This window comes from Hesperophylax consimilis, chromosome 22, assembly GCF_061612785.1.
Source record: "Hesperophylax consimilis isolate HC1 chromosome 22, BYU_Hcon_1.0, whole genome shotgun sequence".
NCBI classification, from domain to species: Eukaryota; Metazoa; Arthropoda; class Insecta; order Trichoptera; family Limnephilidae; genus Hesperophylax; species Hesperophylax consimilis.
In genome coordinates, this window is record NC_142857.1 from 18277987 (window position 1) to 18303574 (window position 25588).

The window sequence follows — 25588 nt, forward strand, 5'->3', positions numbered from 1 at the left end:
CTTATTTATAAAATACTTTTTAGTCGATGGCTCGGGGGACATTCAAAATATACCAGCGAAACGTTCTGCAAAATCTAGATTTTGCAAAATTTCGATTATAAATGAAAAATAGGCATTTTGCATTCGTACTCATTTGGTTTAAACAGTTATGGCTTCGAACATGTTCGTTAAATTTATCAAACTGGTATTAAATATGTCTTAGATTTGTTATAATTTTCATACAAGTATTTCATATATTTCAATTGCATTGTTTGAATAAGTTCCTAGGTAAAAAACAAAATCTTTGATGGAATAAAATGTAATTATTATTTATAGTTAGACAATGCCGATAAGCGCCTTTAAGGTGATTTTCCAAAAAAATATTAAGAGTAAAGGCCTGGACATGCTACCGCCAATTTACGAAGTCAGTACTGTCACTATGTAAACTTCACTGTTTAAAATAGTGTGATCACTCTGTTTATTTAATGTTTGCGGTAAAACTACATAAAACTAGGCAGTAAAAACGAGTCAACAATAACAATCGCCAACATTTTAAAAGTGTCATTGCTCGATGGCACTGACTTGATCACGTGACACTTGATCCGTCGCACGCCAAGACATGTACTGAAGTCAGCTTTGTAGTTTACATATGGCGACACATTCATTATTAGAAATTTTATCATAATATATGTGAATTTATTTGTTTTTTCTGTAGTCTGACCATATTCTGCTAAACCTTAACGAGATATACCTAGTAATTTCTTGGCAGTGGTCTCTTTCTCTCTCGGGGTAATTAACAGGGGTTGAAAGAGCACGGGATGTTTTGACGGCTGGTTTCGAAGCCATCGCTGGAACAAATTTCTTGTTGGTGATATTTTGAGAAGTCGAAAGAGGATGGGTTCTAAATTTTCCACTTATTTTGCCGTCTGTAATGTGTTAAGGGGGTTTGGAATCGCAATTGGAGACCTGCAACGTAAAATATTTTTTAAATAATCGTAAAATATGACGGTTCATCATAAATATTCAATCTTTATGAAGCTTTATATAAAAGTAGGTATGGTTCGTAATCGATCAAATTTGATTAAAAACTGTCATCGACTTTTAATAATCAATTTCGGAGGCGGGACCGCCGCCCCGGGAACCAATTATTGGATATCCAACACCTCTGCCATAGGTCACTCTAAGTGGTTCGAAATGTTTGGTGATTTAGCAGGGGTTCCTGGGTTCATCGGGTGAGGTGTGTTCAGGATAAACCTGCCCACCAGCTGCATGAGAGGCTGGTTTGGGGAGACCCTTGGACCTCTGCAACTAGTCTCGTAACCCATCGCCTTACGCGGCAGTAGGAGGAACTGGATATACTGATCCCTAGATTCTTACCAATCACTCATATCCTTATCTTCTCAGAACTTTCTCTCATTAAAAAAACCCTCCACAAAGCATCCCAAAAGATGAGAGGGCCTCCTGTGGGGGGTTAATGTTAAAAAAATATGGTTGCGGTCTATAAAATACTCATAAATTTTCTTCTTTATTAAATACTTAACCGGTTTTGCAAATTTCTTATTTTTTGATTTTTTTTACTTTACCACTGACTGTAATAATAATCATAGCATGTAGTTGAAAATATATATAAAATAAACATAAATATAAAATATATATCGGTCTAAGAGCGAGGTCGACAGCCGTGTACATCAGGCTAGGCTTGCATTCAATAAAAGGTCGAAAATAATAGAATCGAATAATATAGACCTAAAACTGAGAATACTCCTCATCAAGACCTATGTATGGAGTATCTTGATGTACGGCTGCGAAACATGGTGCCTATCCGAAAGAGATAAACGGAGACTAGAGGCTTTTGAGATGTGGTCCTATAGAAGACTGTTAGGAATTTCCTGAAGAGACCATATTACAAATGAGGAGGTTCTCCAAAGAATCGAAGGAGGAAGGCACCTGCTCAGGACCTTGTCCAAAAGGCGTGCAAGATGGATCGGCCATGTTATACGACAAGAAGGCCTCTTGCATGTCATAATGGAGGGTATGACCGAGGAAACCAACTCTAGGGGACGCCCACGCCGAGAGTACCTGGTGGACGTGCGCTGCTCATCATATGCAGAAGTCAAAAGAGCCGCACAAGACAGGGAAGAATGGAAGAGGAGATTAGATGAAATTGCTGCAAACCAATCCCAGGATTGGAACCAGAGAGAGAGAGAGTAGTTAAAAAATATTTGTGTTAGTAAGTTCTCTGGTTTTAATTATTTATTATTTTTTTATAAGTCTTAGTTGTAAGTCACTAGCTAATAATTTTAGATGTAAGTCACTGTATTTAGTTATAGGTCACTAGTTATAAATCTTAGTTGGAAGTTATAAGTTATATAAGTTCAGACGATAAGTTAAACGGCACTCAATATTGAAAATTTCCATTCGACGTCTTCTATTCCAAATAAATTTATAGCAGTTTTGTGAACAATGAACCTCGCGTCCAAAAAAGTAATTTTCTCTAATTTAATAAATCATATCCAACTTTTTTTCTGACATGACAAGATTTGTAAGTAGGTACGTACTTAAATACCTACCTATATTATTAGAAAACATATATTATATTTATCTTGTTGAAGATCTTATCTTTCCCAAGAAACGTCACTATCTCAATGACAATTTTTTTTCTTCAAGTTTTTTCAGTTAAATTGGTGTTATAACTACACAGGTTGTCCGGGGGTAATGTACGCTAACTTTGGAAGGTTGATTCTACATGATGGCAACTAAAAAAGATTTAAAAAACATCTTTCGAAATTACAATGTAAATTTTCCCATTTAAAAATATTTGTCCATAGAAGAATATTTATACATTTTTGCAACTGTTGATGATGTTTTGTGTATATGGACAGGGACTAAGCGTCAACTGAATTCCTTCCTCAAACTTATAAACTCTTTTCATAATAAGATTAAATTCACATTAGAAATAGGCATAAATTCAACCTTAAATTTTTTAGACCTTACCTTATCGATCGTTAATAACAGAATTAATTTTAACATTTTTCGTAAACCCTCCTATACTGACGTTGTCATACACAGCACCTCCAATCACCCTATTTCACATAAGCACTCCGCATTCCATTCAATGGTCCATCGTTTAGTCACAATTCCAATGTCCGATAGTAATTTTGATAGTGAACTAAAACTAATTAAAAACATAGCAGTAAATAATGGCTATGAATCAAATTTTATAGATTTAATCTTAAATAAAAAGCTAAAACAAATAGCCATTAATCGCTTCCTCTTTGCTAGTCCTTGTCCTCAAATCAATGATAATAATATTAATTATCAATGGCGGCGAATTTTATTTATTAATCACTTTTCTACCTTAAGTGTAAAAAACCTTCCTTCTGAAGTCAAACCGGCCTTTTATACTAATAACAATATAGGTAAATTTCTAATTAATTCTAAAGATAAGGACGATAAATTAAGTCATTCGGGGATTTATAAATTAAATTGCAATAATTGTTCGGCTTTCTATATCGGTAAGACATCACGTAATGTTAATATTAGGATAAAGGAGCATCTTCGTTGCCTCAATAATAACGGGTTTTCCGAATTCGCAAATCATTTGATCGATAAAGATCATACATTCTGTCATAGCACCGGTGCTAACATCTTAGGGGAAGGGAGGGCAAGATGGAAGGCTTAACGTTAAGATGTAAAAAAAAATATAACAACATAATATCAATAATTTACTTTAATAAGTCTTCAGAGAGATCTTACATGCTTATAAAATTGAGTTATTAAAAATAATTAAAATTGAGTATAAAATCTGTTACGACCCATAAAACAAAAACAGAAAATATTCCATCTTGCCCTAACCCTGAGGGCAGGATGGAAAGCTTATAAGGGCAAGATGGAATGAATAGGATATCCTTACATTTTACAGTTGACACATAAAAGACAACCGTTTTCAATGTCTGAACATAGTTCATGTGCCCAACCACAACACTGTGGAAACTGTACCAAGTCCTCTGTGGGCGGTTCCACATATGCTTCTCCACATAATACACACAACACATCGTCTTGTGTTGACTGCTCCGGATGTTGTAGTATGTTCTCATCTTTTTCTGTCATTTTCCCCTTTCTTTTACCCTTTCCTTTGCCCTTTCCTTTGTTTTCCTTGCCATTGATGACCGGATTAAGGACTAATTTTGGTTTCGCTTTCAGCTCCTTATTTTTTTCAATAGTTTCTTGGAATGAAGAACTAGTTAGGATTTCTGATTTTTTACATCTCAATTTTCGCTTCTTTACTGTAGGAGTAACTTTTGGTGATAGAAGTATTTTAATTGGAGAAATTTAGTACGAGGTGGATGGTTGTTCCAAACTCTTATCAATAACACCTAAACTTGTTTTAAATATACTGTCTTCTCACATCGTATTCTGTGTATTATCAAAATTAAGTTGCACTTCTTCATCTTGTTTTTTTTTCATAACCATCATGAACAGTAGATGTTTCATTGGTAATATTGTCTACAATATTGACGTTTATTGACGAATAATCATTTGTGTCGTCATTTTAGTCTCCCTCATCAGTCACAGTTAAATTTTGTTCGCCTTCAATTACTGGAGCGTTTTCATAAAAAGTGGCCGATGCAAAGTCTAAATCTGTAAACAAATGTCTATATATGGGAAGATGCCAGCCTTTCTGAACCCACTAGTGGCATTTTGCACAGTAGCACTTTTGTTCATAGGCGATTCGTACTAGCCTAGCTATATCAAACTGATTTAATCTTCTTCCAGGATGATTCTTTTGAAAAGTGTCAGGGCTTGCTCAAAAGCCACTTCCAAGAGACGTCCAATGGTTACAGCTTGTGGCTTGGTGGGGGGGAATACTGAGCATGAATATATATTTTTCTCGAGCTAAATTTAAAGCTTCTAGATTTTGATGAGTAACATGATTATCTGGAATTAATTAAACAAGTCTATCTGCTGTTGGTCTTGTTTTCTCAATAAATATTTGTAGCTGTAAGCTGCGCGTATTGTAGTAGTTACAGCTTCGTCCATCACTATCGGCATTGTTTCTTCAGTTCAAGATCCTATGTTTCTCTTTGTAATATACTTGAACACCATCTATAAAGAGAATCATTATCAATTAGTTGAAAAAAATTAAAACAGAAATCAAAATAATTGCACGTGGGCAAAATGGAAACTATTCCATCTTGCCCTAAAATGAAATTTTCCATCTTGCCCACAAGCTAACTTCCAATAATAATATCAATTTCTTATAAAATCCTTTAATTTTTTTCCTCTTTAAATATCGATTCATAAATCTATTCCTTATAGTTAGTGTTTATAAAAACAAAATGGTAGTATTACTTACTTTCTATGCGTAATCACACTTTTAAAGTCCACTGATTTTGTAAGAATTCGTCGCGAAAATACAAAACACGCGTGCAAGTCGCTTGGTGGCGCGAGCCGAACCGAGTCACCGGACATAAATACAACATGGCCGCTTATATCTGTGTGCGTAGAGACACGGGCACTTTGTCGCAAGGTTGGCGATAGGTAGATAGTTTCCATCTTGCCCGCTCCTTCCATCTTGCCCTCCCTTCCCCTACATAAAAACGGGCATGGTAACAGACTAAACAACTTAGAGGCACTAGAAATTAAAAAAGCTGTAAAAACCAAAAGTCAGATACTTAATAATCAATTAGACATATCAAGTAGTCCAATATTAGGTCTGTTTCCAATAAACCCATAAAAAAATCCCAGTTCTCCTTACCTCCTTACCACCATGCCAGTTGATGCTTTGTTTCTCCCGATTTATTGATATAACCCATTAGTCTACATAATTATCTAGCGGTTTTTCCATTACTTGTGCACTTATGTTAATGTATTTTATGACCGTCTTTGTGTTGCTTATATTTGTATCATGTTGTCTCCCTCTATATTTTGTTATATATATACACACATTATGTATTTCTTGTTTAGTATTAATTTGTACCCTGATGATGCTTAAGTAAAGCGAAACCGGTCGGTTCTTAAATTAATAAATATCGTGGTTTTAAAACAAAAAAGTATTTTATTTTATTGAAGAATATTTATTTTCCCATACAAACAATAACATTTTTTTACCTAAAAACTACCTTAAAACGTTGGAATTTCGAAAAGAGTTTTTGCCTTTTTTACTTTGTACTACCATGTAGAATCACCCTCCGATGTTTCCACCCCTGTATAAATTAGCAAATAGTATTATTATTATTAAAAAGCTCAATAAATGTTATCCATCCAGTTAAAGTAAGGCTTGGTCAAATAATAAATTAAATACAGTAGATTTTAGAAACCGGAAAAGGAACGTACAAACAAATTTACAGACAGATAAAATGCCAAACGTTCGAGTTAAATCAGGACTTTGCTATGCTCAGTCGAAAGCTCTCACTCGTTCGTAAAAACGGGTGTACATTTATTAATTAACATTTCTGTCTCTTACAACAAATTTATTTCATCTGTGCGGGAAAAAACTTTGCAAATTGTTTGATTTTTCTTGTACAGTTATTTTCTTTCAAATTCCGTTGCACTTTCCTTATTCGTGTCCCGATATTGTTACGAATAATGTATTTGCCGGTCCCGGCCCCCACTAATAAACAGCGATGGCAGTGTTTTGCAAACAGAATTGAAGCAAGAGGAACCATTTCTTAAATAATGCTTGCCCCCATACCTCTTCTCCTTATGCCCCCCAGTTCCTTACAGCGGTACTCTTAGGGAATGTGATACCGGTTTATGATAAATATCGGTTTTTGGTTTATGGTTATTTTTCCATTTATTGAAATCAAAGTCAATAAATGGAAAAATATTTATATACAGATAAATTCATTTTAAATCATTTTATTTTTACACATCTCTACCGGTTTCAGAAGTGTCCTTTATTAGGATAATATTAAATAACATAATATACAACATTTAGAAAGACAAATATTTAGTGTACTGTTCCGTGGTTCTAATATTTACTTTTTTAGTTATTGTTGGCCGAATTACAACTGCCGAGTGCTCGGCTTCAACTTATTACGGTGAATAGAGGTGATCACATGTAGATGAGACAGTGGGCAAGTCAGTTCATTGAGATTAGTTTAAAGTGCTGTTAACTTGGTTTTGCGATGGATTGATAGATTATATCAGTATCGCCCTAGCTCGGCAGAATACTAGGCCGAGTACTGACTAGTGATCATATCAACTAAACACCCGGCCGAATGCACTATCTCGGCAGATGTAATTCAGGCATTAGATACTACGTAGAACAATGAACAGTATCCGGTCTCAAAAAATCTCACAATTTATGGTGAAATAATCCAATTTAAATGATCCAAAAAACTGGCTACCCATAATTCTTCATTTGAGTAATATGTATTTTGATCATCTCTAATTTTTTTTTACCGATTAACCGGTAACCGGTAACCGTTAAAACCGGTATCACATCCCTATCGGTTCACCCTCAGAAAGGGTGGGGTATTCTACTACACAACAGCACGTCTCTTTGTTTTACGGCTGTATCTGATACGGCAGTTAATCAGCGTATTTACGATGTATTTTATCTTTAATTGTTCGCAAGAATCGCGCATCGGTCTTTATTCGGCTTATTTGTCATAATACGATGGTACACGCGGTACGTACTGTTGTATTTTAACACAGCGGCAAAAATACAAAAGATTTTGTTTTTTAGTGAACTTATATTTTTACTGAAATTATTTAATATAATAAACCAATATGACATATTTTTGTATAAATTTATCTCAGCTATCTAACCGGAAGGGTCATCTTTTTTTACTGTAATTCATTTATTTTAAATTGAATAATTTATATATTTTTGGTTTGACTGAGGATTAAACCTTCCTCCCTGGGACTAGATTCAACCGCACTAACAAATGCGCCAAATTCCAACTGGGCAGGACCCACATTTATTTAATTTATGTACTGCTGTAATGTCATCAAATTTTCGTGATTTCCACCACACAAACAGATTGTATTTTCATCAACAATGAGTCTATCTGCCGATTTTTAGCTCGATCGGATCTCACGAAGTGGGTTAATTTTTACTTCCTAGATATGCATTAATTTATTGACGAAAAAAATGAAATTAAAATGGTGTATTTAAAGAACATGCAATCACTACAATAAGAAAATATTTGTCTCTAAAATAAATCCTAACTTTTTCTAAATTATTGATGTCTCTTGGAATTGCGTGAGGGATCGATTAATTAAACTTCGCTTAGTCAATGTATTTAACTCAGCATTCGCTCAGTTTTGATTGTTGAAGAAGATTGTTGGCAAAGTAAAACAAAATTTCAAAATAATGTTTTATTATATCAATTAGATTAGCCAACGAACTTACACAATGAAATTCGTATATTTCTAACATTTGTTAAGTTGTGTCACTTGAATTAACATTTTCCTGAGGGGTAATTTTGTACAGGTAGGTATTATTTCGTAGCAATTTATAAATATTCCAATAAAATACTCTTTGCTCATTTTTGTAAAAGTTTACTTTGCATAACTTGAAATTAATTTGTAAATATTAAAGCCCAGTTGTGAGTACATAAACAAAAATGAATTACATACAAGCAAACACCAAAGTACCCAAGTACCTAACCAATGCACATAAAGGTTAATTCAGACAAGAAAGGGTTAATATTTTCTGCGACCATTACTTACAACATAAATATCGCCCTTAATAAAGGTGGACCTTACCTTTAAAAGTAAAACTGGAATATAATATTACATATTAAATATTTACCCCCGGAGCACATTATGAAATTTTATATTCATTACATTAATCCGCCGAGAACAAAGAATGGACGCGGCAAACGAATGAAAATCTTAATAAAATTACAATTATTCCCACAAAGAAGCCACCACACAGAGACCCGCGCTCCTAAACCTAAAAGGTTGCGTTTTCACTCGTGAGGAAAGCAACATATGAAAATGCGGTCGAAAAATAATAATGGGGGTGAGGGTGCGCGAAAGAAAGGTGAAGGCAAAATAGCTTCCGACAAAATAGCTTCAATGGAAAGAATCTATTTTGAAACTGCCAATTTTCAGTAGAATTCTATTGAAATTTTGTGACTATATTCACGTTTCTTCAAATTAGCTTCAATGGAAAGGAATATCAGTAAGGTATGTTTTAACTTATGCTAGGGTATTTATTGCACCTTAATCAGGAAAACCTTTATATCACAAATCATAATTTTTTTTGATTTTATTGGTAGCATTAAGCTGACCTATATTTTTCATGTCTCAGGTAATATTGTAGAGTGAAAATCCTTCTTATGAAAATATTTAATATTTTTTAACGACTAAAACGATTTAGGCGACATTTACATTAGTATGCGTCCGTGTTTTTTTCGTTGAATTATTTTAATTTATTAACCTATTGGATAGTTTTAATAATTTATAATTTAATTTATAAATGTTATTCTTTATTTTTTTTGACTACCAAACGTTGTACTTATTCTTATCTTTTAATTTTTGGTTTAAAATTTCCACTCTCTCGATATGTCAAATATCATAATTATTTTCTGTTATTTTGTGTGTGTTTTTTAATTGTTTTGGTTTTTCATTGTTTCATTTTATATCTTCTATTGGTCCTCTAAACAGAAAATGAGTACAAAACTTTGTGTTTAATTCTATCATAGAAACGTGACAAAAATACCAAAATACCTAAAATCAGGCTTGGCCTTTGATATTTTCTTGTACACATTTCCATGTATTTTTATAACTGTTCCAATGACATATATCAAACACTTTCACAAAAAATACTGAGAAGTAGCATAATTGTCATAAAATTTCACTTAATCACTAAACTTTTTTTATTATTTTTCGGAATAACTTATTGAGTAAAACCTCAAATTATAATATTTAAATATTGAAGACAATATTAGTGATTTTTAAACGCAAATCTGAAACAGAAAAATCAGAAAAGGAAACGGTCACATCTGGGACTCGAACCCAGGACCCTTGTCTTTCCGGGACAATGCTCTACCAACTGCGCTAATGGGACCCTATCCTCATCGGTCACTTTTAACTGTATCATACTTCGAATAAGAACTACCAACGTTGTCTTCATTTTTTTCACCGCACATTTTATTGGCAACTATCTTTATGTATGATCGCAAGATTCAACCCGAACTAAATGCAATCCTAGACAGCGTCTTATAGATAAACCTATCTTATTGTTTTTATTTTTATTTTTAATGTGCGACATCTATTGACTTTTTCTGCAAGTCTAGAAATGAATTATTATTTTTCGGAATAACTTATTGAGTAAAACCTCAAATTATAATATTTAAATATTGAAGACAATATTAGTGATTTTTAAACGCAAATCTGAAACAGAAAAATCAGAAAAGGAAACGGTCACATCTGGGACTCGAACCCAGGACCCTTGTCTTTCCGGGACAATGCTCTACCAAGAAATTGAGCATTGTCCCGGAAAGACAAGGGTCCTGGGTTCGAGTCCCAGATGTGACCGTTTCCTTTTCTGATTTTTCTGTTTCAGATTTGCGTTTAAAAATCACTAATATTGTCTTCAATATTTAAATATTATAATTTGAGGTTTTACTCAATAAGTTATTCCGAAAAATAATAATTCATTTCTAGACTTGCAGAAAAAGTCAATAGATGTCGCACATTAAAAATAAAAATAAAAACAATAAGATAGGTTTATCTATAAGACGCTGTCTAGGATTGCATTTAGTTCGGGTTGAATCTTGCGATCATACATAAAGATAGTTGCCAATAAAATGTGCGGTGAAAAAAATGAAGACAACGTTGGTAGTTCTTATTCGAAGTATGATACAGTTAAAAGTGACCGATGAGGATAGGGTCCCATTAGCGCAGTTGTTAGAGCATTGTCCCGGAAAGACAAGGGTCCTGGGTTCGAGTCCCAGATGTGACCGTTTCCTTTTCTGATTTTTCTGTTTCAGATTTGCGTTTAAAAATCACTAATATTGTCTTCAATATTTAAACTTTTTTTACGTAACCAACAACTGATTACAGTTTATTTGAAGTTTGAAACCCAAAAGCTTTTTAGACTTAAGCTATTTCGTCGTCAGGTTTTCACCACGTCACTGCTAAAAAGATATTACAATATGAGATTTGATTAAATATTACAGTGGTCCGTTCCAGGGAATTTAGAATGGAGATTATTTAAATTTCTTCTTTCTATATGTGTGCTTCCGTCGGGAGTTGTGAGAGCCTTTTTTGCACCCTCGGGGGTTGAAAGAGTTGTGGACATTAAAGTTTTGTGATTTCTTTTGTGGGACAACACTTTTAAACATTAACTTAGTACCACAATGCTCGTATTTAAACGAGGACCGAATTAAAAAGGAATTAGCGGTCGAATTTGCCAATATATATACCCTTTATTGGCAAAAATTAAATTTTAATTTAAGTATGTTATTTATTGAAATACGTATTTTATACGAAGTAATATTTGTTTCTCTACATATATTCTCTTAATTGACAGTTCTGCTATTGGTGCCACTATTGAATTAAATGTGCCGACTAGGAACACAAGACAAAATTTAACATTCTTCTGCAATATATACATAACCATCTACTCAATAACCAATAGGATTACTGATCTTGGCAAAAAGTTTGGAGGTACTATTGATATATTTAATGACTCCATTTACTTAGCATAATCTAAACCAGCACTTTATTGAATACTACAAAATAGAGTAGCGTCGGTAATGTAGTTTTAGTGATTTGTAGTATTGTTATAGTTTCTATATTATTTGATGTTACTGTTAAATGTTTTTCTAATATCGTTTCATATTCAGTTTATCAGTTTACCGTTATATCGCTATTATATTACCGTTATATATAAATTTGTATATAATTTTAGATAGCTTACTAGGAATATTCTGTTCTTAACATACATGTTAAAGCCAGGCTGGGCGTAAAACCAAATAAAATATTTGCTTGATATTCATATATTATGATGTTACATCAAATATCACACTCAAGCATCACAATAAGAGCATTGGTATTGCAAGATATGGTTTTTTATTAAAAAAAAAAAAAACATTTTTTTCTGATCTAACCCAACCCGATTCGTATTAACATGTTTTATTTTATTTTTTATTTTTCCAAGTTTTAATTCTAATGATTGTCTGCTGTAAAACATAGATTTATATTTATTGTCAACAAGAGACATCTTATTTTGTAAAAGTTTCCATAATAGACTCTATAGCTCATGCTGAAAATAAGGTGGTAACTTTTTATATACGTTTTTTCAAATGCGAATATTGCACCAGAATCCTAACTGCTTCCAACCGTCTGGAGCCAGTGAAACTATGGCATCCCCAATCGGGGTATGTTGTAAGGCTAAAGGTAGTGGGGAGAGGAAAGAGATGGGGGAGAGGAAGGTGGGGAAGTACCTGGTTATTCAGATCTTGTTACCAACACGCCAAAGCCATATCAAGCAATGTTTTAATTCTGAATTTTACACAAGAGCGATATTGAATATTTTGAGTTTGTTTTTTTTCTGTCTGCCATATAAAAGCTCACTATGTAAATTAAATTCAAAATAAAATAACATAAAACATATTTAGCACTTTTACTATGGTGGCTTGAGGGAAATTCTCCATCTCATTGGCGTCGGCCTGGACAACGGTGTTTTCAGCTCTCCTGTAGCGCTGACTCGTCCCGGCTACTCTGTGGTGAATTAATGCAGAAAACCAATGCACCCTTCCCTCTGCGAACATCTGTGAGGCGCTGCATCGTCAAGGGAGGCCAAACAGCGCCCTGTATGCGTGGTTATACTATACTCGGAGTGTGTTCATTATGCCTTGTGTGTACCTTGTTCATAGTTCTCTAGTGTATAAGCTCATGCAGACGGCCGGCATAGTCCAGTGGTAACGCATTGGACTGCCATTCCGAAGGTCGCGGGTTCGAACCCGGCGTGCGCAAATAAATTTTATTTGATTAATTTGTGTTATTTCACAATTAATTGATTAAAATAATATATAGTATATTTGCGGCACGTTCCAGAGTGGAAGATACTACCAGTATCGCTCTGGTGTAAGACCACCATTCAGAATTGAAACGTTGCTCCAAATGGCCTTAGCCGTGTTTAGTGACTAGATCTGAATAGCCAGGTACTTCCCCACCTTCCTCTTTCCCTTCCCCACTTACCTTCAGCCTCACAACATCCCCCAATTGGGGATGCCATAGTCTCACTGGCTCCAGACGGGAGCAGTTGCGACTCTTGTGAGGTATTCACTATAAAAAATAAAAAAAATAAAAAAATTTTGAATCTCCTGACCAGCATGTTGGCTCGCTCAGTACTGTTCATTGGCATTCTTTGTCATTTTTATTATTGAGTGACGACATGCCCTAAATATTTTATTTCACTGAATATTTTGAGATTGGCTCCGCCGAGACATATGGAAGGAATGATAGCCTGACTAGTATTGATTTAAATATCAGCAGTGATGATTTTTTAGCATTGTACATTAGCCCGTGACTATGAACGTATGCTTCGCATATGGCCAGGAGTTTCCTCATTGCTCTTACCGATGGTGCAAGTATGACCATGTCGTCTGCATACGTAATATTGTTCATACATACCCCGGCAATGTGACATCCGATTCTTGTTTTGTTCAATTATTTACTGTGCTCATTCATATATATGTTGAACAGCACTGGGGACTTTGAGCCTTCTTGTCTAATGCCGCACTTTAGTTTAGCTGCTAAGGAAATCATTCCATCTGACTAAATTTTAATTCTGGTTGTACCATGTACTCAATATATTGACAATTCATGGTGGTGCTTGTCATTTGGTCAGTTTTTTCCATAACTGATTATAATTTTTAAAGCTTTGCTCAAATCAAGGAAGCATTAGTAGTTTTTTGGCTATATGGTATTCGATTCTTTGTAGTGTTCGTTTGTTTCATGCTGTATATGGCTGTATCAGTGGAGCATCCAGCATTGAAACTCATTTATGAGTCCTCTATTCATTCTCACTCTCTGTCCATTGAGTTGGTCTTTTGTTAAATTTATTTCACCTTTTCGAAGATTCTTGCAGTTATTGTGGCAATAGATATGGACCTGTAATTAATTAATTGACGTCAGTTTCAGTTGGCGGTTTTTTGGTATTATTATGGTTTTGGTCGGAGAATCTGAGCTCGATCATGGCAGTGAAGAGAGAGGCGAGCAGTGTTGTTAAGTTCTTCCTCGTATGCTTTACATGTTCTATGACAAGTCCATCGTGAATTGATGGATATTACATTTTAAAATACTATTTTAAAAGTTTTTTTCACAAAAAGTTAGTTTTTAGCTTAGTTCTCCTAAACTACGCAATGGATTTTGATAGGGTTTTCACTATCATTTTTCCGAAAGATTTATATGCAAGTACTATATATATTTATAGAAGGTAGAGAAAAGCCAAGCGACGCCGGGCACACGTCAACTATTATTAAACAAATAAACTTTACTTGCGCACCCGCTACCTCCAGATTAACAGTTGAGAGCCACACCCATCGACCACGGAAGTCGAAAGGTAAGGCTAAGTTAAAAATAACTATAAAGCGTGATCTAAATCTCACTCAGAAAATCAATGAAATTTTTTAGTGGTACACCTACACATTTTCTGCTGTATCATCCATATTTAATCCTACTGGCGTCCATCAAGCTAGACTAGAAGGCAAACTCGAATCCACCTTAGCGCTCGTGGATCCTTTATATCGGATTCGGAGCCTTTTTTGAGCCCTTCGCATTTTCAAAATAAATAAATTTCTCAAAATGATATTCTTAAAGCACTGTTTAAATTTCCCAAATACAGGGTGGCTGTTAATCTGCTTAACCTTTTAAATTGCCCCGAAAATATTCAAATTTAAATCGCGCAACCTTTCGTTCTCTTGTATGTGGAATATTATTATAATATTTGCTCAAGATTTGGGCATAATTATGCAAATGTCCACGAAATTCACAATACGTACGGATTAACACATCCGCACTGCATAAAATAACTTGATAATAATAATTATCTACTCCACTTTTGTCCCGTAACAATAAAATAAAATAATAAGTGTACTTGTGAAATTATATCAAAGGGCCATCTTTTGTACGTAGAACTTGGGTTGAAAGGGGAAAGACGGGTACAGCGGACACCATTTATTAAATTAAAAAACAAAACAAATCTCAGTGGCGGTTGGACAGAAATGCGTTTAATATTCATTGCGGAAATGTTTGAAATTTTCATTACGGGGACAAACAAAGAAGTACTAGGTGGGGAGAGAGGGGAGAGCGGGGCCGGCGGTCAGTTCCGTAGGAGAATTTCAAATCTTTCGCGGTCCGCGGCCCGGGGCGTGTGTTTTGTAATTATATTAAAATATTTTCTACATATTAAGTAAGAGAGGTATAGCCAAGTCGAAACAATCTACCAAAAGATGAGGATTCTCAAACTTTCTATTACTACGTTGAAATATTTTAACAATTTATCATAAATGTAAGAAAAGTTTTTCTAGAAAAATGCAATCTTGGGCACTGTTAATTAAAGTTTTTCATATCTTATCATTGAATAAAGATAATTTCTATTTCTTGTTCGCTGAGATAAAGGTCTCCACCTTTTCATTGTTTTCAAATGATATTATATTCAAGCAAGACCATATTTAGAGCTTTTCTTGATAACTCGAGATTTATTATCAATAAAATGATTATTGGTAGTTCTATGAACAGTAGACCTAGCGCAATGTTGATTTATCCGATTTGACAGCTCGTAACGCTTGTTTGAGCTCTGAAGGAGTAAAAAGGTATTATCCAACACGGCTACCATATTAACAAGGTTGACCGGATACGGAATACAAAAACGGGTACGGAAGACAAAATGCAAAGCGATTTAGTTATCAAGTCTTAAAGTCTAGTCATGTGGTCATATCAAGAAACACGTTAAAAATACTTGTTAGAATAAACCTGTTAATTTTGAATATTTAACAAAAAATATGGGATGTAAGTGAGTACTCAGTATTTTAAAATGAATAATATTTTTTAAAAGGTCTGTAAATAAGTAGTGTGGTTGACTTTGTCGGTACAGAGCGAGATAGATGAAAGACATATAAACGCCAATAAAGGTCCCCCTCTCACAACTCACCTGCTAGCTAGTAAAGACGTATCCGGAAACTTGCACACGGTTCTTCATAATCATACCACACATCATTATAAATAACAATATAACAGTGGCGCAGCCGGCAGGTATTTTAATTTTCATTGAAAATATGTACTCTTCACTTGTTCAGGATACTAAAATTCTACATAATAAAATAGTTTTAAAAATTATCGAACAGTTGCAGAATCTTGCTCGAGTACGAGTATGTAAGCAAGGGTTTGCTGACAGAAGAATTGGCGCAGAGGACAGAGAGGGGCTGGTTGGTTGCACGGACTTGGACAGGGTGCGGCGGGGGCAGGTAATGTATGTACCATTTTGCTGTTTCTTTCTGCTCAAACGTGGACAATGCAAACAGCGCCGATATTCATTTAGTCAAAGAATTAATAAGTTATTTTTAAAGTTACACTTTTGTTGAAATCTTATAATGATGGGAATGACTTATTGTTTTTCTTTCATTGGTTTGTTTATCTTTGATATCATTTTGTTAATATTATTTTAGGTTTTATTTCTTATTTAATTTTACCCTAACTTTGTACGTATAGATATATTTTTTGTCTGTTTTTTTAAGATACCCTTTTCTCTAAATTCCACTTTCTACATTTTTAGTATACAATATATGTACGAGCATAATATGTGTTAATATTTAATAATATTTGTGAGAAATCACCTCAAGGTCACTGTTATGCGAAAACGTTGAGTAAACATGTATTTTTTTAAAATAAAATGTGTGTTTTCCAAAAGTGTGCATTGAACTAATGCAGTAAAATAAAATAGGAATAAAAAATAAAATAATTGAAATTAAATTATTTAGCTTCATACAGAAGGCCCTGAGAAAATAATTCTTCTCAGCGCCTATGTCATATTTGGGGTTGCTGTGATGTTGGTCAATTTAGCGAAGAAAGGAGGGAAAGTTCTGGGAAGGAAAAAATTATTAGGGGTGGGTAGAGATCTGAGGGTCAGTGTGTCCAGGCGTCACGGACGTATCAATTCATCCCTCCCACTGCGGTGCAAAGCGATGTTAAAATCAAGGTCAAAAGGTCTCCTTAAACCTCTCCCTAAGACACGCAGGCAAGACTCGGTCAAACCTCACCACATGAACCGGGCACCCCTGCTAAGTTACTTAACGTACCGAACCGCTTGAGGTGACCTATGGCAGTCGTGGTGGTTATCCAATAAATGGTTCCTGGGGCGGTGGTATCCATTCTCGCCCCAATGGTATTTTAATATTTGAAAGTAATACATCATACTATCGGTGGGCCAAAAAATTATTGTTCTACCAAAAGTTTAGTTGCTCGATCACGCCTTAATCTTAAAATTTTATTATCTTTGAGGCTCATAGCTAAGAATTCGTTACTGACGTATACCAGTATCCAGTCGAAAAATCTTTGCGAATATCACGATGTTAGAATGCATAGCTCGATTACCTTCGAAATATTTTTCTTTGTTGCAAGTCGACTCGTAAAAGAACTTATAGCGTACTACTGATAGTTCCGTGTAACAATTCAATATTTCTCATAAACGACTCATGCAAGTGAAATGTTGGTTACAACAAAGCTCTTGGTGGCAGAACCGTATAGAAATTACAGATTACCTCGGCGCAGTAATCAGTTTGAGTGTTGAATATTTACACATTATCTTCACTCGTTGTTTAGAATGTTGTACAAACAAAGCAGCAGTCTCCTTGTCACATGAACATTTTTGGACTTGTCCTGTCAAGGTAATGCCCTACGTTCCTCTTCCTGCTGGTGGCCTAACTCATATGTCCCCTAAATGGCACCATCTGAGTAATATTTGGAATCGGGCTGCTAACAATATCACTCCTCATTTGATTTCACCTAATTACTTTGATTTCAAAGATTATAAGATACCTCACACACATCATGCTGATTTATTATCAGAAATAAAGATTTTGACAAAAAAAGTTTAAATCTGGAACGAAGCCAATTTGTAAATTAAATACTGGTAAATTATTTATTTAATTTATATTGTTAAGTAAAAAACCAATCACCAGTTTTAAATGTTTTCACATGAACTCTGTTGTGTTTAGAATCTTGGTCTGTGTCCAGAGACAAAACGTCTGGGACGTTTCCACATTGTCACATAGATCTTCAAACAAGATGAAATTTCCCCGAAATTATTAGGTAACTACGTACTCCGTACCCAATTTACTGAAAGACAAATAGAAACAAAATCGCGCAAATAAAATACATGGCGATAAAATTAAACCCTTTTCTGTATAACGCGGTCGGTGCTCGAAAGAATAAATAAAGGCGACCCGGCAGAAGACGTCAAATAAAATTACCGCATTATTTCATGCTGTTCCCTGAACAAATGTCATTTTCATAACCTCCTCTCTCTTTGTACGTTCTAATGTATTCACATGTACTGGCACGTATTTATTTTCCGACAAATAAATAACAGATACCTACTTTACTTTGTTATCTACCTACGCAGAAAGACTTCTGTCTCTTTCGAACCGAGTCAAGTCGAAACCTATATGGATATGACGCAGTGGCTGCTATTGCCAAGGAGCTCAAAATCAAAGTAAATGACAATAATAAATGTAACACTATAAAAGTATTGTTAAATTCAACTGGCTCGAATTTTTGTTCTTTGTATCACGTCTCATAAGTCACGTGGTGCAAGCGGATTCCATATCGCTCACCAAAAAATGTCGCCTGAGAACATCAATTATCTAAACGCGCAGAGCGTGAATTTTGACTATTTTATTTTATTTTATCGTTTCTTTACTACATTGTATCTTTTTTTTAAAGTTATAATTTTTAACCTCACTACGTTGAGGTTAATAATTTTACAAAATATTAAACAAAATAGTACAAAGATTATAAGAGATTTAAAATAGTACAAATATTAAAAAAAAATTCAAATATTAAGATAACAATATTGTTACATTGACGTTTCTGCGAATTGGATACATTGTATCGAAATTTCTCCGAAATGCGAGCGGCGCTCATCAATGCCTCGGAACTTTTCGGCAAGGTGGAAATACCCGAAGACACAATACATTTATTTGTCCCGCCGAGATGGCACCACTTTGCATACGGATAATTTCAGCAGGTTCACAAGCTTCAAAATTGCTAGAATTATTTACCCGGAATCAGGGATAGAATTTCGATATTTTTAGCGCACAGAGTACCGAGTACAATGCAAGCATCAACAATAAGACGAGGTTGACTCCAATTAGAACTTAGTTAGATAAATTATGTTTCAAACACAACTCATTATAATAAATATAGTTATTTGCATACATATTATATTATTTAAGATTCTCACAATCAAAAATATGTTAAGGTTGATTGATTTTTCTGATAATTTTGTGTACCGCTTTCCACTTCTTCATGGAAATCCTCTTCTATGCCATGATTATGGTAAAGATACTACAAGGCTGTTCGAAAAAATTGTATTAACTGATAGTTCCGAGAGCAACGTGGTTCATAATCCAAAAAAAAAATTATACCTGCTTATGACGTATAGGAATACTGTCAAATTATTAGATATATCGGAAGACAGAACACACACCAAAGCTGCTAGCTAAGTTATGAGATTGTGTTTTCACCGTATCACTTCCAAAAGTTTGATAGATAAAAGATTAATAGAATTCAGAACTCCTTGAATTCCGTGACAAACATAAAGAAATACAATTCTATAATAAAGCTACCCGAAGACATTAAAAAAATAAAGAAACTGAATTATGAATTATGTTCACTCAGTTTATCAATACAAGCATTGCGTAGATAAGAGAAGCGTAGTTTTGCAATTGAATTATGATATTATTACTATTATTAATTTTTATTACTCTGACAAAAAAAAATTGTATGGCAATTTAAAAAAGGCCTAGTTCGGTGATAGGTTTTTTTTATTTTCTTACTTCATTTAAAACATCTTTTTATTAATCAATTTATTTTTATTTCTAATATGGTTTCTATAACATAGAGAATTTTTAAAAATTTTGTTTTACCCTAACATGTCCTTTTCCCTTATGTGTTATTAATTGTTCTACAAAATATAATTTTTTTATTCTTACATAAAACACGTACGACTACCATAATACGGGCCTAGTACAGTAATTGAGAAAATCACCAAAATTGTATATTTCTCAAATTAATAAAATAAAAAAAATAAGGTTCATACCGTTTAAAAATATAATTTTAATTTATTAAAAAATATAATTTCTGAAGTAAATTTTTAATTCATTTGGTACATTTAATGAATTTATGCCGGCGTTCTTACAAAAATAGGTGAAATGGTAAGCATAGTTTCAATATATTTTTTAATTCTTACTATTTCTATTTCTGATACTGATAATTCGTGGAAGAGTTCCATTATAATGATTAGATTTCTATTTAACAGATTATTTTTCTGTTTATTTAATGATTTAAGGTATTCCCTAAATAAATTGTAAATTAATCTCAAAAATCAACGAAATTATGATTGCTTGAATTTCAGCTGTCTATAACAACAGGTACCAACGAAGATTCATAGAATTGTTTAATAATCATACTATTCCTATAAACCGCCACCCTCCTCCCTCGAAAGTTATATATATAGGATTTTCCAATAAGAGGTGTTATTTTGAATAGCCCGCTATTTCGGTAGATGTTACTTTTGAAGCTGTCATTTTTTTTTATGACATTTGACGAGTAAAAAATAAGCCATTAATAAAAAATTGAACGATACACGCTTCAACAACGCATTGAAATTATTTAAATTCACTATTATTAATTATTAGAATTCCATATTAGAGGCCCATTTCCACCTCAGTGGCTTTGTCAACAAGCAAAATTGTCGCATCTGGGGCTCGAAAAACCCAAGAGTTATTTTTGAAAAGCCTCTCTATCCTCAACGTGTGACTGTTTGGTGCGGTTTATGGTCCAGCGGAGTCATTGGACCTTACTTTTTCGAAAATGAGGCTGGAGCAACAGTTACGGTGAATGGATTGCGCTATCCAGAGATGATTAAAAAAATTTATAGTTGGAATTGGATGTATTAATCTGCACAAGGTTTCCTTTCAACAAGACGGCGCTAAGTGCCACATAAGCAACGAAAACATTGATCTTTTACGGGAAAAGTTTCTTTGAATATCAAAATAACACCTCTTATTGGAAAAACCTGTATATAAACACAGTTTATGGAACAATTGTATCAGTTTGAAGATGGCTATAATAAGCTGAAACCGATCACAGTCACCAAAGAAAAAAAGTTTTAAATTGTTTCAATACATACTTATGTATTTAAATTGTTTCAATACATACTTATGTTTTTAAATTGTTTCAATACATACTTATGTTTTTAAAATGTTTCAATACATACTTATGTTTTTAAATTGTTTCAATACATACTAATGTTTTTAAATTGTTTCAATACATACTTATGTATTTAAATTTATTCTGATTTTTCACGGGTATGTATAGCTATAGCTAGGTAGTGCGTTGTACATTTTTGCAGCATTATTGATTTGAAACATAAAATACTCAGAGCTTGCTAAGAACCTGCAACAATATTTCAGACCATTTTCGAACAATGATTATTCTAACCACCGAGTTGCAACTCTTATTTCCAGAAATCCAGTTAACCCTACACGGTCGCGCATGAATTTTTAATGCCAGTGGCCATTCAACCAACCACCGAAATGTTTTAATACAATACCGCGTAACCGGCAAATACAACTTTAAAATACACACCCCTTATTGAATATTTGATGTGGTCAAACACTACTGGCACTTAGAAACAGAAAGTGGCGCTTTTAGAAATAATAATCATATTGAGGGTTTGTAAAATTAAAGTTTTCATCATTATTTGTATAATACATTGTAATGTTAACGCGCTCATTAATTATTTGAAGTCTGTAGGGTTAAGCGGGAATAAGGGATTTGAGAACGATCGTGTGGACCTTAGTCTTTCATTAACGGTGGATGTCGCTTTGTTCGTTACTTAGTTCAAAGTATTTTGAAAAGTTTGTAAATTTATCCAAAACCACTAGTTTTTAAAGGAGAAATTATAGATCGGTCGTTTGGTTTTTTTATGTTAACTCCCAACCGTCTGGTACCATTGAGACTATAACATTACCCAATTGGGTTATATTGTGAAGCTGAAGGCAGTGGGAAATGGAAAGAAGATAGAAAAGAGGAAGGTGGGGGAGTACCTGGCTATTCAGATCTGGACACCAAACACGGCTAAAGATATTTCAAGCAAAGTTTCAAATCTGAGTGTTGTTCTTACAAGAGGGCGATACTAAGAGTATCTTCCACTCTGGTGCTAAAAAAGGATGCTTAAAACAAATTCTACTCTAATTCTGAATTTTTCCTCATTCAAATTTTTTCTGGGGTACAGATTACGGATCCGAAATTTGCCAACAAAAATATATTGGAATTTGTGTTAGATACAGCCGAAAACATGAAAAAAATTCCCTGTATTTTTAATTATATTTGAAAAACTATCAACTTTTGGAACTATTTGCACTAAAATAATCTTATTAAAATTATATAGAACAACTACATTCACAGATATAACACAACAACGTGTAATGACAAAACAGACAACAAACAAAACAACAAAAAAGGATAAAGCCAATACAAGAAACTGTTTTTTTTTATTGCTGGCAATCCGGGCGTTTATTGCAATAACATAATCAAAATTACAAACATGAAAGTAACCCGCCTCACTAGAAGATTCCTGTTCTGAGAAGTTTACTACTACATTTACTACCATGCACCAATTGATAGATTCAAGCTGGATTGGAGGTGCCATAATAATCAATAGATAATTAAATAAATAATTACAAACGCATTAATGTGTGTATTTAATTAGATATAAATTGGAAATATGCAAACATGGATGTTCAAATGGCTAAAACCAAACTAACACATAAAATAAACATTTTATGTTATGTATTAGTTTGACGTTTATCGTTTAGGTACAATTGATGAATATTTGACTTACTAGTTGAACGTTAGTGAATATTTGACTTACTAGTTGAACTTTGATGAATATTTGACTTACTAGTTAAACTTTGATGAATATTTGACTTACTAGTTGAACGTTAATGAATATTTGACTTACTAATTGAACTTTGATGAATATTTGACTTACTAGTTAAACTTTGATGAATATTTGACTTACTAGTTGAACGTTAGTGAATATTTGACTTACTAGTTGAACTTTTATGAATATTCAACTTACTAGTTGAACTTTAATGAATATTTGACTTACTAGTTGAACTTTGATGAATATTTGACTTACTAGTTAAACTTTGATGAATATTTGACTTACTTGTAGAGCAGATTTAACAACAACTAACTATCCTAGCATTATGCACTGAAATGATCTGAATTATCGTTTTAAGTAAATACACATTTTCTACCGTAAAGTACTATGTACAAATAAAACTTTTACCTGTTTTATATTAGGAATAAACTTGCCTTGACTAAAAGGGTTGATGTTGAAGAACTCGTTGAGCTTTGATTTCGGAAGTATGGGTACCACTGTGTGCCGACCGGGAAAAGGCCACTTTCAAAGTAAGAATTTATTGAAAAACAACTAAAAGTGTTCAAATTCAGTGATTTTTAATTTATCACAATAATTAGGTAACTAGTATCGTTAGTAACAAAGCAAGAAGGTTGTCAAGAAATAATCATTAAAATAAATCTTTATTTATTTATTTTATGATAACAAACGATTACACACCAATATATTATAAAGAAGATAACAAAGAAAATAATAGCTAAACAATTACACACCAATATATTATAAAGAAGATTACAAAGAAAATAATAGCTTAACGATTACACACCAATATATTATAAAGAAATTACAAAGAAAATAATAGCTAAACTATTACACACCAATATATTATAAAGAAGATTACAAAGAAAATAATAGCTAAACGATTACACACCAATATATTATTATAAAGAAGATTACAAATAAATTTATCAAAATTATAAATTTTGATTAAAATATTAGAATACTTAAATAAACACCAACGATTATTTAAATTTATTGTACCTTTACTCCTGATGAAGCAAACATTGTTCGCGAAATGTGTAGATTGTTATATATACATAAAAAGTTCTGCATACTTAGTCATTTGTCATTTTATAAAAATAAATAAACACAAACTAATAACCGGTTAGAAGAACTTTTCTTCGAAAAATTAAACATAAGATTTATATCAGCAAGTTATTTTTACGTTTAGCACACACTTACAAAACTTCCAGATGGAGGAAATTTAAGTGTTAACTATTTTTTATTTTAATACGATTACGTATTATTGGTAAATTTAACGATGAATTTTAATAACAAGCGTGAATGACTTCAAATGTTATTTATTTAAAGTAACAACTAAAACGTTATTTAAAATTAAAAACTAAACGAAAAACTTTTATTTAGGTGTACGAATACTCAACCGGAGAATTCCATATTTCGATATAAAATGGAATAAGCATATGATTCAATACAGAAACCGCGAAAACAGTCTGTGGAAAAGGAAGTCTGTAATAAACCGTAACTGCATTTCTACCCCGCTGCAAAAACACCCCTATAAACAAACATCCATCTCTTACACCCTGCCTTAAAAATCCACGAGGAGAAAAGAGAGGAAGCTATTCTCAGCGGCAATTGCGAACTCGAATCCACAAATGAGAGTTCACTTGTTTAATTTGCATCGATGACTCCGGATTTCAGTGGAACGTACGTCTGGAAAATTCGAAAAACAAATTTGAATTTCGAACGCCACGAATCACAAATTTGAATTTAATTAATGAAAGTTCCGATAACATGAGTTTTCGAGTGATGTATACTTTGATAATGAGGAAAATTTAATACGTTTTATTTTACCTTCACGTGAAAAACATAATATTTACTAGAGAAAATATAAATTATTATCAGTGGTGTAGCTATAGCATTCACGAGAGGGGGGGGGGGGTGGAAAATATATAAGAAAGTTTTTTGGAACCTTACTTCCCACATCTTATTATTTACATCGCATTGATAAAAAAGAGATGGTTAGTATAATATTGTTGTATTTTCGAAGACACAATACTTTGTCATTTATTATATAAAGTTGAATGTCTATTTGTGGCGTGCGGGCAGCGTGGATTAGATTTGTATCCAAATATACAGTTTAATTCTAAGGTTGATGAAAATTAGCACACTTGACCTAGAAAACAAGAGAAAAGTCACTGTCTACTTGAGAGTTTGAAAAACCACCCCATCCCATTTTCTACCCCCTAAAGCTGTGTTTTGATGGTATTTGATGATTGTTTTAACATTTGACATAGAAAAAGAAACGAAAATTACTGTATACATCTGATTAAGAAAAAATCTGCATAAAATTCGGCAACTCCAGGGAGATAAGCTAGTTGGATATCAGGTATTTTTATATTTATTTGGTTGGGTGAACTCTTATCATATTTGGTCAATAATCGAATTGACTATTTTGAATGATTGACC